The 15,530-nt window shown below is 35.2% G+C and overlaps 2 long non-coding RNA genes across 2 annotated transcripts; one reads left to right on the forward strand and one right to left on the reverse strand.

Moving 5' to 3' along the window:
• Window positions 1–1,612: 1,612 nt before the first annotated feature.
• LOC132471999 (uncharacterized) lies at window positions 1,613–2,575 on the reverse strand. Its single transcript, XR_009528969.1, has 2 exons — window positions 1,793–2,575; window positions 1,613–1,756 (listed from the first exon to the last, which is right to left on the reverse strand). It is a non-coding gene; the product is annotated as an uncharacterized LOC132471999 (long non-coding RNA).
• A 2,189-nt stretch (window positions 2,576–4,764) lies between these two features.
• Window positions 4,765–6,250, forward strand: LOC132472350 (uncharacterized). Its single transcript, XR_009529063.1, has 2 exons — window positions 4,765–5,811; window positions 5,906–6,250. It is a non-coding gene; the product is annotated as an uncharacterized LOC132472350 (long non-coding RNA).
• The last annotated feature ends 9,280 nt before the right edge of the window (window positions 6,251–15,530 follow it).

The raw sequence follows: 15,530 nt of genomic DNA on the forward strand, positions 1-15,530 counted from the left end.
GGCCAGAGACTGCAAATTAAACTCCACCCCTGGATGGGCAGAAGAGAGGGTTTATTTAACAAGGTGACTAGAGAGAGAAATATGTTTGATTTTTGTCTATTTCTTTACTTGGGCATTTCATTGTTTCTGAGGAAGTGTCTTGAAACACTACAGAGCCAATATTAGTTTGATGGGAAAAAAACACAAAAGAAACCTGAAAAAAATGTTGTATTGGGTAAATTCTGTACAGTTTTTATATTTGTTGAAACCAATGTATTCTTGCTGCCTTCTAGATAATTTATTTTGCCACACATTACTGCACAGTTGTAAATAATGTATACGTACTGTAACATCACTCAGTTAAGTGTAAAGACAAAAAAACGAAAAATTACCGAAAAATAATCTTTGTATGTACAGTTGACTTTTAGGCAGCACTTTGCCCTTCATTCCCTTGGGCCAAACGCATTGTGTCAGGATTTACACACTCCAATGACCGACTACACAACCCAGGCCTCCCTCACACACAAACACACACACACACCACACACACAGAGTTAGATGTAGCAGGGAGGCCGATGGAGGGAAATGGGTGTCCGGAGCTATTGTCCTTGTTGTTGCTTTACTAAACAGTTCTATTATCTGAAGAATTAAAAACCAAGAAAATGCCTTTTTACAGTAAAACCAGATTTATTGAGTACTGGCAAAGAGAGACATGTTTTATTTGTGTTTCATTGGTTTTAATTGTCTTTTTTTCGCTGAGAATTTAACTAAATTCATTCAATTTAAATTTTTTGTTTTTTAGAAATCGTCATTGACTGAAATCGGTTATTAAAAATAATGTTGATAGCTTTTCTCCCCTTTTACACTGTACTTCACCGTTTGGTCCATGACTTGTGGAGTGCTTTGCTGGGCCTTGTAGGCCGGCTCCTGACGTCACCGGATACTTGTTTTCCAGCTCCCTGTTTGTTTTGTGTTTAACTCCCATGCTGTAGTAAAATAATTGCCACAGGATGGTGGCAAGTTCGATTTTATCTTCATCACACCCTTTTTCAAAAATGTATGTTTTAATTAAACGTTCCAAAGTCTACTTGATTTTGAGTCATATTGAACTAAAGAGTTTTCAGTCAGTTTTAAGACTCAGAAGGCGTTTAGATGGTAATTACTGTTATTCTAAAAGATGGTTTATCATTTTTAAGCATGTTAGACAGCTTTCACCTGCAAAGTACTTGTGTTGCTGGGGGATTAAGTGATTGACGGTAGTTTGGTGGCATTTGTTTTATTTTTCTATTCGGCTCAACACTCAAGTGTTCCTAATATGAACCAAAAAAATGACATACCCGCTTTTTGTACGTCCTACTTGAATAGCAGAGCTCGAACGCCCTGCAATTAGTTCCTTTTTCCATTTGCTTTGTCTAGTTTTATCTTTCCTATGGGTGAAGTGTATTTTTTTGTTTTGTTTTTTTTAGCTAATTCCTGTGTTGTGCTCTTAATTTTGTTTTGTGTGTATTGTTGTTTTGATTGTTGTCTTGTAAATGTTCTAGTTTGTCATTTTTTTAGTTTCTTTGATTTACCGTCCTGTATAGAGTGCAAGACCAGCCCCCCCTCCCCGGTGTACTCATGCTGTTTACAAACGTTCTGCTTACATCGCTGATCGCCCTCTTTCTTACTTCACGTCTAATTGGCTTCTTTTTTTTAAGGCTTCAAATGGTCCTTGACCACTAATGAGAGGAGACAATTGATTGGCCCTTGACCGACGACACGCACCCCTTACCCCAACCTCAACCCCACCCCTTACCCCAACCCCAACCCCAACCCCACCCTGAGCAATAACTTGACGTTTATCTTGAAAGACTCAAGTGTTCACATTGTTAATCTTTGGTACCTTAGCAGTCAGAAGCCCCCTCACACAATGCTTTAACCCTCCGGTTGCACAGTAGAACCCGATATGGGGTTTCCAGAAACTTGACGGACTGTGTGTGTGTGTGTGTGTGTGTTTGTGTATATATATATATATATATGTACATATATGTTAACATGTATATATGTATGCGTGTGTGTATATATATGTATATATGTGTGTATGTATGTTTACATTTGTATATATGTGTGTGTGTATGTATGTTTACATTTGTATATATGTGTGCGTGTGTGTATGTATGTTTACATGTGTATATATATATATATATGTATGCATGTGTGTGTATATATGTGTATATATATATATATATATGTATCTATACATATATATATCTGTGTGTGTGTGTGGTTTCCAGAAACTAGACGGACCCCAGATCTGTCTACAACACGTTACCTCAACTATCCTGACATTATCCTCAAGTTTTGTTTTGATTTGTTTATTGCTCATTTCGAACTGTTTTTATTTTATTTCGGATCGTAAATATACATATCTTTTTCTTGTGGTAGACTTATGATTTCAAGCCATTTATTTCTAGTTTCCTTTTTGTTTGTTTTTATTTTAAAACATTTAAAGTAATCTTTATTCATCATTTTGTTATTATGAGAATGGAAAATGACTTGTGTACAATCGCATGGAGAAGAAACTTACAAAAAAAAAGAAAAAAAGAAGAGAAATATCGAAGAGGATTAACCTATTTATTATCTTTATTTTCTGACACCTGTGGTATGTCTTTCTTAGTGTTTGACTTGGGTCTCTCCGCAGTGTATATTTCTCTCCTGGCGAGGCTTTGTGAGACTTCGTGTAAATAGCTCTGTAAATAGGGGCCCCTCCTCTTTGTACTCGTGTTCAACTTGTGTAGAATGTTGGGGGACGCGCGCTCACTCAAGGTGACGATGTAATAATGTACCTTTTTTATTCGTACCATGTAGTTTAATTGTGTACATAGTGTTGGAGCAGCTATGGGAGGGCAGGGCGGCGGGGCGGGGCTCAGGTTCTGTTCATGCTAACATCGGTGCTGTAAGAGAATGCAGTACTTTCACAGTGAGCCGTCGTTAATTTCCTGCATTAAAGAAATGTGAGAAATATTTAAATAAAAAAGGATGAAAGGGGTAGGGTGGGGAGGATTGGGGGGCACTAAAACAGATCAGTAAAAAGTCTAAATTGTTATTTTCTACAGTTGCATGTACAGAGAGCGCAAGAACTTCTTCCGCAGAGATTATGTTCGTTAATAAAATTTTGAAATATTACCACCGGTTGCCATGATTTTCCTTGTGACGTTCATGTAATGTTGACACCTAGTTTATCCTCCAGAACATGTCATCTGTTCTGGTGGAACACCCGCAAGGTGCATTACTTTCCATTTTAAAACCGAGATATTATAAATGTTCTAAAGGTTAAAACATTGGGTTGACTTATCATTTTTGGCAAATATCAACTCTCCTGCTGCTACAGTAAGCTGTCCAACCAGCCAGAGGACTCCTTGGTTCTGGCTGATGTACCGCCTGAGTACCTGGACCTCAAGGCCGTGTTCAGTAAAGCCAGAGCTACCTCTCTGCCACCACACCGACCCTATGACCTCGCCATGGATCTTCTACCGGGATACGTCACCTCCTAAGGGCCGTCTGTACTCCTTGTCTCCTCCCAGGCAGAAGCAATGAACGAGTGAGTTTCCAGTATCATTCGACGCTCTTCCTCTCCTGCTGGTGCAGGTTTGTTCTTTGTAAGGAAGGAGTGCTCCCTGCGTCTTTGCATAAACTATATAGGGGCCTAAACATGACGGTGAAGAATCGCTACCCTTTACCTCTGATTGTTGGTTTGAAAAGTGATTCTCTCGCTCTTAAAAGCATTTTTCACACATAAAAATGAGAATAGTTGATATATCTGTTCCTTTCAATGCAAACTAGTTTCATGAGGCTTACAAAGGGTTGTGTGAGCCATATACCACCGTTTGGAAGTGAAGTACATTAGTTTTGAGAAACCAACATTTGGAAGTAAAGTACATTAGTTTCTGCGCAACCACCATTGTAAGGTCAGAAACAGATTATTGGTCAAAAAATTATTCTCTTGCTCTGAAAAGCATTTTGCACACATAGAAATTAGAAAAGTTGATATATCTGTTCCTTTCAATGCAAACGTGTTATATGAGGCTTAAAAGGGGTTGTATAAGCCATAAACTACCATTTGGAAGTGAAGTATATTCGTTTTGAGCAAATATAAACATAAGGACAAAACATTGTTGGTCAAAAAGTGATTCTCTTGCTCTGGAAAGCATTTTGCACACATAAAAAGGAGAAGTGTTGATATATCCCAATATACATTGGACGTTTAAGTTTCCTGTATTTATTTTAAGTAATCAAGTTATTTTTTTATGCATTTTAAGCATTTATATATATTTGCATTTATCTGTTTATTTATTTGGAATGCAGTTTGTGGGAGAAGTTCAGTAAATTATTGGCGTAGGCATGTCTTCTTTGTGTGTGTGTCTGTGTGCGACTGTTTGTGCGACTGTGTGTGTGTGCGACTGTGGGTGCGACAGTGTGTTTACGTGTGTGTGCGTGCGTGTGTGTGTAAGCGCGTGCCGTCCATATGGGTGGCAGGTGGGGCAGCGAACTACTTGCAAAAGCATGCTCCCAAAAAAAGATCCTCAGTAAATCATGGCTCCAAGTATATTTTTAATAATGTGAATTTCACATTTAGTATTTATAGTTTCTGTAGGCTTGCCGACTATTTTTGGTCTGATGACAAGCAGAAGAATAGAAGAGAAGAAAATGCAATTGATAATAATGGATACCAATTCCAGAAACATTATTTGAATATAAATAAATTCATTTATTGCTGGTTAGTAAGCACATTAAAAACACCATAGGAAAAGAAAATGCCAACTTGACATTTAAGAAAGACTACTGTAGTATCATTTTATTCTGAGGTTTACGGAAGCTTAGTTTAAAGTTTAAAAACTTTTAAAAACTATACTGTCATTCTTGCAAATTGCAATGTTTTGATGTCAGCAATAAAAGATTAAAAGCACTAATGTACTTTATTAATTGAATATATATATCTGATACATGGAGAACAGTCACTTAGTTAAAAAACAGAAAGCCCAGCATACTGAATAGTGTTAAAGCATATTTCTATTTGTAATGGTTGTGATGGCCCCAGGACCTGCCTGCTGTCCTGGCAGGTCCTTGTGGGTGGAGGGCTGAATAGAGAATGGGAAACACCAAGGCAGGGCTACAAACAGCATGGTGGGACACTTGACTAAGTAAGACCAATGAAGGAAGCTCAATCTCTGTTTTGAAATACTTTAGCTTTTTAGGAAAATACCATTTTTATTTGTAATATATTAGGTCTGTAACTTTTTTCCAAAAATGAATTTCAAACAAAATTAAAATGCCCCATAATTTGTTTGTTGTGATAAGGGCCAACGTATCTAGAGGGAAAACAATCATGGTGTTTTTTCGCCCCACATGAGACTACATTAGCATCAAGTGAGCATTTTGTTGCAAGCTCATCCATGCTTCCTCCACTTTACTTAGAATGTTAATTTGCTTTCCGATGTAAGTTGCGCACTTTCCTTGCACATCTTTCCATTTCGTTAGTAGCGTACGCCTTGTGTCCCCATGACTGCATGTTGCACGGCTCTAATGAAAAGCGACAAATTAAAAGACACCGATATGCAGTCCCTCACCCTTTTCCTTTCCTCCCCCAGGAATCCATCTGTGCCGCCCAGTTGATCACCGAGGACGAGGGCTTGGGTCGGCTGGCCCACACGGTGCAGGTCTTGGTGGACCTCGCGCCGACTGCTGCCAGCCATCGCCGCTAGCAGACCGGAGCCGCTAGGGGCGGACAGGCTAAGCACTGCTCCATCCTTCTCTTAGCTCCATGTCGTCCACTGATTTTGCTGTCATCCAAAGGTCCAAAATGGTACCCCAAGAAAATCAATGAAACACTTGGATTGTAATCATTGGTTGTTGAAAGTGAAAGATGGATTTCTTCCGTGTTTACAAGTAAAAACAGGCGTTTAGTTAGATTTTTTTGGTTTTCAAGTAGGCCTATATAAATTATGCACATGGCAAGTGGAAGTCGAGCAACTTGTTTTAAAGTTGATTCATACTTTTTTTTTGTTAGGATTTTGAACTTTAAACATTTTTTTACTCATCAAACATCTAATTATCATGCAATTGTTCATACGGCATTATCATTATCATTATCGGCATTATCCCGACCAACAATAACAGCATATGACTGCACTGAATTCATCAAAAAAAAGCATGTATTTTCAATCTTTGTCAGTTCCATTCCAATTCCCTGTCGTCGTCATTCAGTAAATTCAAATAAAAAGCTATACATTTTGATCGACTATATGGGCAGTGACTTGAGTGTTGCTGTTTATTCCTGTGCCCATCAGACTCCATCCCACCTCTCATATTCCGTCGACAAAGTCTATCTCTTGTTTAACAGTTCTACCGATAACTATAAACCTAACCCTCAACCAATCAGAACCCATTATGAAGGGCTCATAGGCCCTATGGTTCTTTTTAGCCCTGTTAAACTCGGGCGCAACTTTGAAATGGCTTTGTATTTTTCTTTGTTTTAAGCTAAAAAGTTGAATGTTTTTTGTAAATCTAACAACATTGTGTGATGTTACATCAAATCATGATGTCAAAGGGTGCAGCTGATAGAGCTGTTTAGCGACCCCTGGAGTCCTGCCACGATAGGTCTTCAATGGAGCTTGATGTAGAGTTAGAAGCCGAACATTGTCATATGAGTTTTAAGTCAACTATAACCTCTGGCCACTTAGTGTCTCGACGATGCAGCGGTGAGTGTTCTTGGATGGCAGAGCTCGAGACCGGGGTTCAAGTCCTGTAAGAAGTATGTATGAAGATTAAGACATTAAGACATTTGACAAGGACACATTTATTTTTTCAAATATGTTTTTTTTCATGACGACCAATAAAATACCACAGTGTTACCCCTTATATTTGAATTGACAAAGACAACACTGTTGTCTTTTAAAATATAAGGAGTAACACTGTTGTTTTTCATCAGTCATCATGGGAAAAAAACATAAGGGGTAACACTGTCGTTTTTATCAAATGAAACGTAAAGGGTAACAATGTCGTTTTTTTATCTGTCGTCATGAAAAACCCATAAGGGGTAACACTGTCGAAATGTATCAAATAAAACACTGTGTTTTTTTTCCTTTTGTTTTTTTTCATGACGACCAATAAAAAAACAACAGTGTTAACCCTTATGTTTTTTTTCATTACGTCCAATAAAAAACAACAGTGTTACCCCGTATGGTTTTTTTCATGACGACCAAAGGAAAACGACAGTGTCACCCCTCATGTTTCATTTGATAAAAACGACAGTGTTACCCCCTATGTTTTAATGAATAAATATCGACAGTGTTACCCCTCAGGTTTCATTTGATAAAAACGAGTGTTACCCCTTGTGGTTTTTTTCATGACGACCAATAAAAAACGACAGTGTTACCCCTTATGTTTTTTTCCCATGATGACTGATGAAAAACAACAGTGTTACTCCTTATATTTTATTTGACAAGGACACATTTATTTTTTCAAATATGTTTTATTTCATGACGACCAATAAAATACGACAGTGTTATCCCTTATATTTTATTTGACAAAGACAACAGTGTTACCCCTTATGTTTTTTTTCATGACGACCAATAAAAAAACAACAGTGTTAACCCTTATGTTTTCTTTCATGACGACCAATAAAAAAAACAACAGTGTTACCCCTTATGTTTTTTTTCATGACGTCCAATTAAAAACAACAGTGTTACCCCTTATGGTTTTTTTCATGACGACCAAAGAAAAACGACAGTGTCACCCCTCATGTTTCATTTGATAAAAACGACAGTGTTACCCCCTATGTTTTAATGAATAAATATCGACAGTGTTACCCCTCAGGTTTCATTTGATAAAAACGAGTGTTACCCCTTGTGGTTTTTTTCATGACGACCAATGAAAAACAACAGTGTTACCCCTTATGTTTTTTTTCATGACGACCAATAAAAAACAACAGTGTTACCCCTTATGTTTTTTTTCATGACGTCCAATAAAAAACAACAGTGTTACCCCTTATGGTTTTTTTCATGACGACCAAAGAAAAACAACAGTGTTATCCCCTATGTTTTATTTGATAAATATCGACAGTGTTACCCCTTATGTTTATTTCATGACGGCCGATAAAAAACGACAGTGTTACCCCTTATGTTCTTTTCATGATGACCAAAGCAAAACAACAGTGTTACCCCTTATGTTTTTTTTCATGAGAACCAATAAAAAAACGACAGTGTTACCCCTTATATATTTTTTCAGTACGACCAATAAAAAACAACAGTGTTACCCATTATGTTTCATTTGATAAAAACGACAGTGTTACCACTTATGTTTTTTTTCATGACGACCAATAAAAAACAACAGTGTTACCCCTTATGTTTTTTTTCATGACGACCAATAAAAAACAACAGTGTTACCCCTTATGTTTTTTTTCATGACGACCAATAAAAAACAACAGTGTTACCCCTTATGTTTCATTTGATAAAAACGACAATGTTACCCCTTGTGTTTTTTTTCATGACGACCAATAAAAAACGACAGTGTTACCCCTTATATTTTATTTGATAAAGACAACAGTGTTACCCTTTATGTTTTTTTTTATGACGACCAATAAAAACAACAGTGTTACCCCTTATGTTTTTTTTCATTACGACCAATAAAAAACAAGTGTTGCCCCTTATGTTTCATTTGATAAAAACGACAGTGTTACCCCTTGTGTTTTTTTTCATGACGACCAATAAAAAACGACAGTGTTACCCCTTATGTTTTTTTCATGACGACCAATAAAAAACAACAGTGTTACCCCTTATGTTTTTTTTCATGACGACCAATAAAAAACGACAGTGTTACCCCTTATATTTTATTTGATAAAAACAACAGTGTTACCCCTTACGTTTTTTTTCATGACGACCAATAAAAAAACAACAGTGTTACCCCTTATATATTTTTTCATTACGACCAATAAAAAACAAGTGTTACCCATTATGTTTCATTTGATAAAAACGACGGTGTTACCCCTTGTGGTTTTTTTTCATGACGACCAATAAAAAACAACAGTGTTACCCCTTATGTTTTTTTTCATGACGACCAATAAAAAACAACAGTGTTACCCCTTATGTTTTTTTTCATGACGACCAATAAAAAACAACAGTGTTACCCCTTATGTTTTTTTTCATGACGACCAATAAAAAAACAACAGTGTTACCCCTTATATTTTTTTTCATTACGACCAATAAAAAACAACAGTGTTACCCCTTATGTTTTTTTTCATGACGACCAATAAAAAACAACAGTGTTACCCCTTATGTTTTTTTTCATGACGACCAATAAAAAACAACAGTGTTACCCCTTATGTTTCATTTGATAAAAACGACAATGTTACCCCTTGTGTTTTTTTTCATGACGACCAATAAAAAACGACAGTGTTACCCCTTATATTTTATTTGATAAAGACAACAGTGTTACCCTTTATGTTTTTTTTCATGACGACCAATAAAAAACAACAGTGTTACCCCTTATGTTTTTTTTCATTACGACCAATAAAAAACAACAGTGTTGCCCCTTATGTTTCATTTGATAAAAACGACAGTGTTACCCCTTGTGTTTTTTTTCATGACGACCAATAAAAAACGACAGTGTTACCCCTTATGTTTTTTTCATGACGACCAATAAAAAACAACAGTGTTACCCCTTATGGTTTTTTTCATGACAACCAATAAAAAACGACAGTGTTACCCCTTATATTTTATTTGATAAAGACAACAGTGTTACCCTTTACGTTTTTTTTCATGACAACCAATAAAAAACAACAGTGTTAACCCTTATGTTTTTTTTCATGACGACCAATAAAAAACGACAGTGTTACCCCTTATGTTTTTTTCATGACGACCAAAGAAAAACAACAGTGTTACCCCTTATGTTTTTTTTCATGATGACCAATAAAAAAACAACAGTGTTACCCCTTGTGTTTTTTTTTCATGACGACCAAAGAAGAACAACTGTGTTACCCCCTATGTTTTATTTGATTAAAAACGACAATGTCACCCCTTGTGTTTTTTTTCATGACGACCAATAAAAAACGACAGTGTTACCCCTTATATTTTATTTGATAAAGACAACAGTGTTACCCCTTATGTTTTTTTCATGACGACCAATAAAAAACAACCGTGTTACCCCTTATGGTTTTTTTCATGACGACCAAAGAAAAACAACTGTGTTACCCCCTATGTTTTATTTGATAAATATCGACAGTGTTACCCCTTATGTTTATTTCATGACGGCCGATAAAAAACGACAGTTACCCCTCATGTTTTTTCCATGTTGACCAATAAAATAAGACAGTGGTACCCCTGTCGACGTTTTTGCGGGGATCCGAACCTGAGCTGTTCAGAGTGTTAACCTCCGAACTTATCAATGCACCATCAAGACACCGAAATCACAATGGTTATACTTGACTTTATAATTCGCATGAAATAGAAATAAGAGTCTTCCAACAGTGGACATCAACCAGACTTGAACCCCGGTCTCCAGGGGGTTAGGGCAGAGTGCAAACCACTGCACCACTGAGGCGATGACAATACACATTAATCAATCATAAAAAAAGAGGATATACCTGACATTAAAATGTATGTGTGTGTTTCTATTATTTCCATTATGTTTTTTTTCATGACGACCAATCAAAAAACGACAGTGTTGCCCCTTATATTTTATTTGACAAAGACAACAGTGTTACCCCTTATGTTTTTTTTCATGACGACCAATAAAAAACAACAGTGTTACCCCTTATGTTTTTTTTCATGACGACCAATAAAAAACAACAGTGTTACCCCTTATGTTTTTTTTCATGACGACCAATAAAAAACAACAGTGTCACCCCTTGTGTTTTTTTTCATGACGACCAATAAAAAACGACAGTGTTACCCCTTATATTTTATTTGATGAAGACAACAGTGTTACCCTTTATGTTTTTTTTCATGACGACCAATAAAAAACGACAGTGTTACCCCTTATGTTTTTTTCATGACGACCAAAGAAGAACAACTGTGTTACCCCCTATGTTTTATTTGATAAATATGTGTGTATTTCTATTATTTTCATAATGGTTTTTTTCATGACGACCAATAAAAAAACGACAGTGTTACCCCTTATGTTTTTTTTCATGACGACCAATAAAAAACAACAGTGTTACCCCTTATGTTCTTTTCATGATGACCAAAGCAAAACAACAGTGTTACCCCTTATGTTTTTTTTCATGACGACCAATAAAAAAACAACAGTGTTACCCCCTATGTTTTATTTGATAAATATGTGTGTATTTCTATTATTTTCATTATGGTTTTTTTCATGACGACCAATAAAAAAACGACAGTGTTACCCCTTATATATTTTTTCATTACGACCAATAAAAAACAACGGTGTTACCCATTATGTTTCATTTGATAAAAACGACAGTGTTACCCCTTATGTTTTTTTTCATGATGACCAATAAAATGCAACAGTGTTAACCCCTTATGTTTTTTTTCATGACGACCAATAAAAAACAACAGTGTTACCCCTTATGTTTCATTTGATAAAAACGACAATGTTACCCCTTGTGTTTTTTTTCATGACGACCAATAAAAAACGACAGTGTTACCCCTTATATTTTATTTGATAAAAACAACAGTGTTACCCCTTATGGTTTTTTTCATGACGACCAATAAAAAAACGACAGTGTTACCCCTTATATATTTTTTCATTACGACCAATAAAAAACAACGGTGTTACCCATTATGTTTCATTTGATAAAAACGACAGTGTTACCCCTTATGTTTTTTTTCATTACGACCAATAAAAAACAACAGTGTTACCCCTTATGTTTTTTTTCATGACGACCAATAAAAAACAACAGTGTTACCCCTTATGTTTTTTTTCATGACGACCAATAAAAAACAACAGTGTTACCCCTTATGTTTCATTTGATAAAAACGACAATGTTACCCCTTGTGTTTTTTTTCATGACGACCAATAAAAAACGACAGTGTTACCCCTTATATTTTATTTGATAAAGACAACAGTGTTACCCTTTATGTTTTTTTTCATGACGACCAATAAAAAAACGACAGTGTTACCCCTTATGTTTTTTTTCATGACGACCAATAAAAAACAACAGTGTTACCCCTTATGTTTTTTTCATGATGACCAAAGCAAAACAACAGTGTTACCCCTTATGTTTTTTTTCATGACGACCAATAAAAAACAACAGTGTTACCCCTTATGTTTCATTTGATAAAAACGACAATGTCACCCCTTGTGGTTTTTTTCATGACGACCAATAAAAAACGACAGTGTTACCCCTTATATTTTATTTGATAAAGACAACAGTGTTACCCTTTATGTTTTTTTTTATGACGACCAATAAAAACAACAGTGTTAACCCTTATGTTTTTTTTCATGACGACCAATAAAAAACGACAGTGTTACCCCTTATGTTTTTTTCATGACGACCAAAGAAAAACAACAGTGTTACCCCTTATGTTTTTTTTCATGATGACCAATAAAAAAACAAGGGTTAACACTGTTGTTTTTATTGGTCGTCATAAAAAAAAACATAAATGGTAACACTGTTGTCTTTATCAAATAAAATATAAGGGGTAACACTGTCGTTTTTTATTGGTCGTCATGAAAAAAAACACAAGGGGTAACATTGTCGTTTTTATCAAATGAAACATAAGGGGTAACACTGTTGTTTTTTATTGGTCGTCATGAAAAAAAACATAAGGGGTAACGAACCTGAGCTGTTCAGAGTGTTAACCTCCGAACTTATCAATGCACCATCAAGACACCGAAATCACAATGGTTATACTTGACTTTATAATTCGCATGAAATAGAAATAAGAGTCTTCCAACAGTGGACATCAACCAGACTTGAACCCCGGTCTCCAGGGGGTTAGGGCAGAGTGCAAACCACTGCACCACTGAGGCGATGACAATACACATTAATCAATCATAAAAAAAGAGGATATACCTGACATTAAAATGTATGTGTGTGTTTCTATTATTTCCATTATGTTTTTTTTCATGACGACCAATCAAAAAACGACAGTGTTGCCCCTTATATTTTATTTGACAAAGACAACAGTGTTACCCCTTATGTTTTTTTTCATGACGACCAATAAAAAACAACAGTGTTACCCCTTATGTTTTTTTTCATGACGACCAATAAAAAACAACAGTGTTACCCCTTATGTTTTTTTTCATGACGACCAATAAAAAACAACAGTGTCACCCCTTGTGTTTTTTTTCATGACGACCAATAAAAAACGACAGTGTTACCCCTTATATTTTATTTGATGAAGACAACAGTGTTACCCTTTATGTTTTTTTTTATGACGACCAATAAAAACAACAGTGTTAACCCTTATGTTTTTTTTCATGACGACCAATAAAAAACGACAGTGTTACCCCTTATGTTTTTTCCATGACGACCAAAGAAGAACAACTGTGTTACCCCCTATGTTTTATTTGATAAATATGTGTGTATTTCTATTATTTTCATTATGGTTTTTTTCATGACGACCAATAAAAAAACGACAGTGTTACCCCTTATGTTTTTTTTCATGACGACCAATAAAAAACAACAGTGTTACCCCTTATGTTCTTTTCATGATGACCAAAGCAAAACAACAGTGTTACCCCTTATGTTTTTTTTCATGACGACCAATAAAAAAACAACAGTGTTACCCCCTATGTTTTATTTGATAAATATGTGTGTATTTCTATTATTTTCATTATGGTTTTTTTCATGACGACCAATAAAAAAACGACAGTGTTACCCCTTATATATTTTTTCATTACGACCAATAAAATACAACGGTGTTACCCATTATGTTTCATTTGATAAAAACGACAGTGTTACCCCTTATGTTTTTTTTCATTACGACCAATAAAAAACAACAGTGTTACCCCTTATGTTTTTTTTCATGATGACCAATAAAATGCAACAGTGTTAACCCCTTATGTTTTTTTTCATGACGACCAATAAAAAACAACAGTGTTACCCCTTATGTTTCATTTGATAAAAACGACAATGTTACCCCTTGTGTTTTTTTTCATGACGACCAATAAAAAACGACAGTGTTACCCCTTATATTTTATTTGATAAAGACAACAGTGTTACCCTTTATGTTTTTTTTCATGACGACCAATAAAAAAACGACAGTGTTACCCCTTATGTTTTTTTTCATGACGACCAATAAAAAACAACAGTGTTACCCCTTATATTTTATTTGATAAAGACAACAGTGTTACCCTTTATGTTTTTTTTCATGACGACCAATAAAAAAACGACAGTGTTACCCCTTATGTTTTTTTTCATGACGACCAATAAAAAACAACAGTGTTACCCCTTATGTTTTTTTCATGATGACCAAAGCAAAACAACAGTGTTACCCCTTATGTTTTTTTTCATGACGACCAATAAAAAACAACAGTGTTACCCATTATGTTTCATTTGATAAAAACGACAGTGTTACCACTTATGTTTTTTTTCATGACGACCAATAAAAAACAACAGTGTTACCCCTTATGTTTTTTTTCATTACGACCAATAAAAAACAACAGTGTTACCCCTTATGTTTTTTTTCATGACGACCAATAAAAAACAACAGTGTTACCCCTTATGTTTCATTTGATAAAAACGACAATGTCACCCCTTGTGGTTTTTTTCATGACGACCAATAAAAAACGACAGTGTTACCCCTTATATTTTATTTGATAAAGACAACAGTGTTACCCTTTATGTTTTTTTTTATGACGACCAATAAAAACAACAGTGTTAACCCTTATGTTTTTTTTCATGACGACCAATAAAAAACGACAGTGTTACCCCTTATGTTTTTTTCATGACGACCAAAGAAAAACAACAGTGTTACCCCTTATGTTTTTTTTCATGATGACCAATAAAAAAACAACAGTGTTACCCCTTATGTTTTTTTTCATTACGACCAATAAAAAACAAGTGTTGCCCCTTATGTTTCATTTGATAAAAACGACAGTGTTACCCCTTGTGTTTTTTTTCATGACGACCAATAAAAAACGACAGTGTTACCCCTTATGTCTTTTTCATGACGACCAATAAAAAACAACAGTGTTACCCCTTATGGTTTTTTTCATGACGACCAATAAAAAACGACAGTGTTACCCCCTATGTTTTATTTGATAAATATGTGTGTATTTCTATTATTTTCATTATGTTTTTTTTCATGACGACCAATAAAAAACAACAGTGTTACCCCTTATGTTTTTTTCATGACGACCAATAAAAAAACAAGTGTTACCCCTTATATATTTTTTCATTACGACCAATAAAAAACAACAGTGTTACCCCTTATGTTTTTTTTCATGACGACCAATAAAAAACAACAGTGTTACCCCTTATTTTTTTTTTCATGACGACCAATAAAAAACAACAGTGTTACCCCTTATGTTTCATTTGATAAAAACGACAATGTTACCCCTTGTGTTTTTTTTCATGACGACCAATAAAAAACGACAGTGTTACCCCT

Source organism: Gadus macrocephalus, chromosome 14, assembly GCF_031168955.1.
Source record: "Gadus macrocephalus chromosome 14, ASM3116895v1".
In the NCBI taxonomy this organism is placed as follows: domain Eukaryota; kingdom Metazoa; phylum Chordata; class Actinopteri; order Gadiformes; family Gadidae; genus Gadus; species Gadus macrocephalus.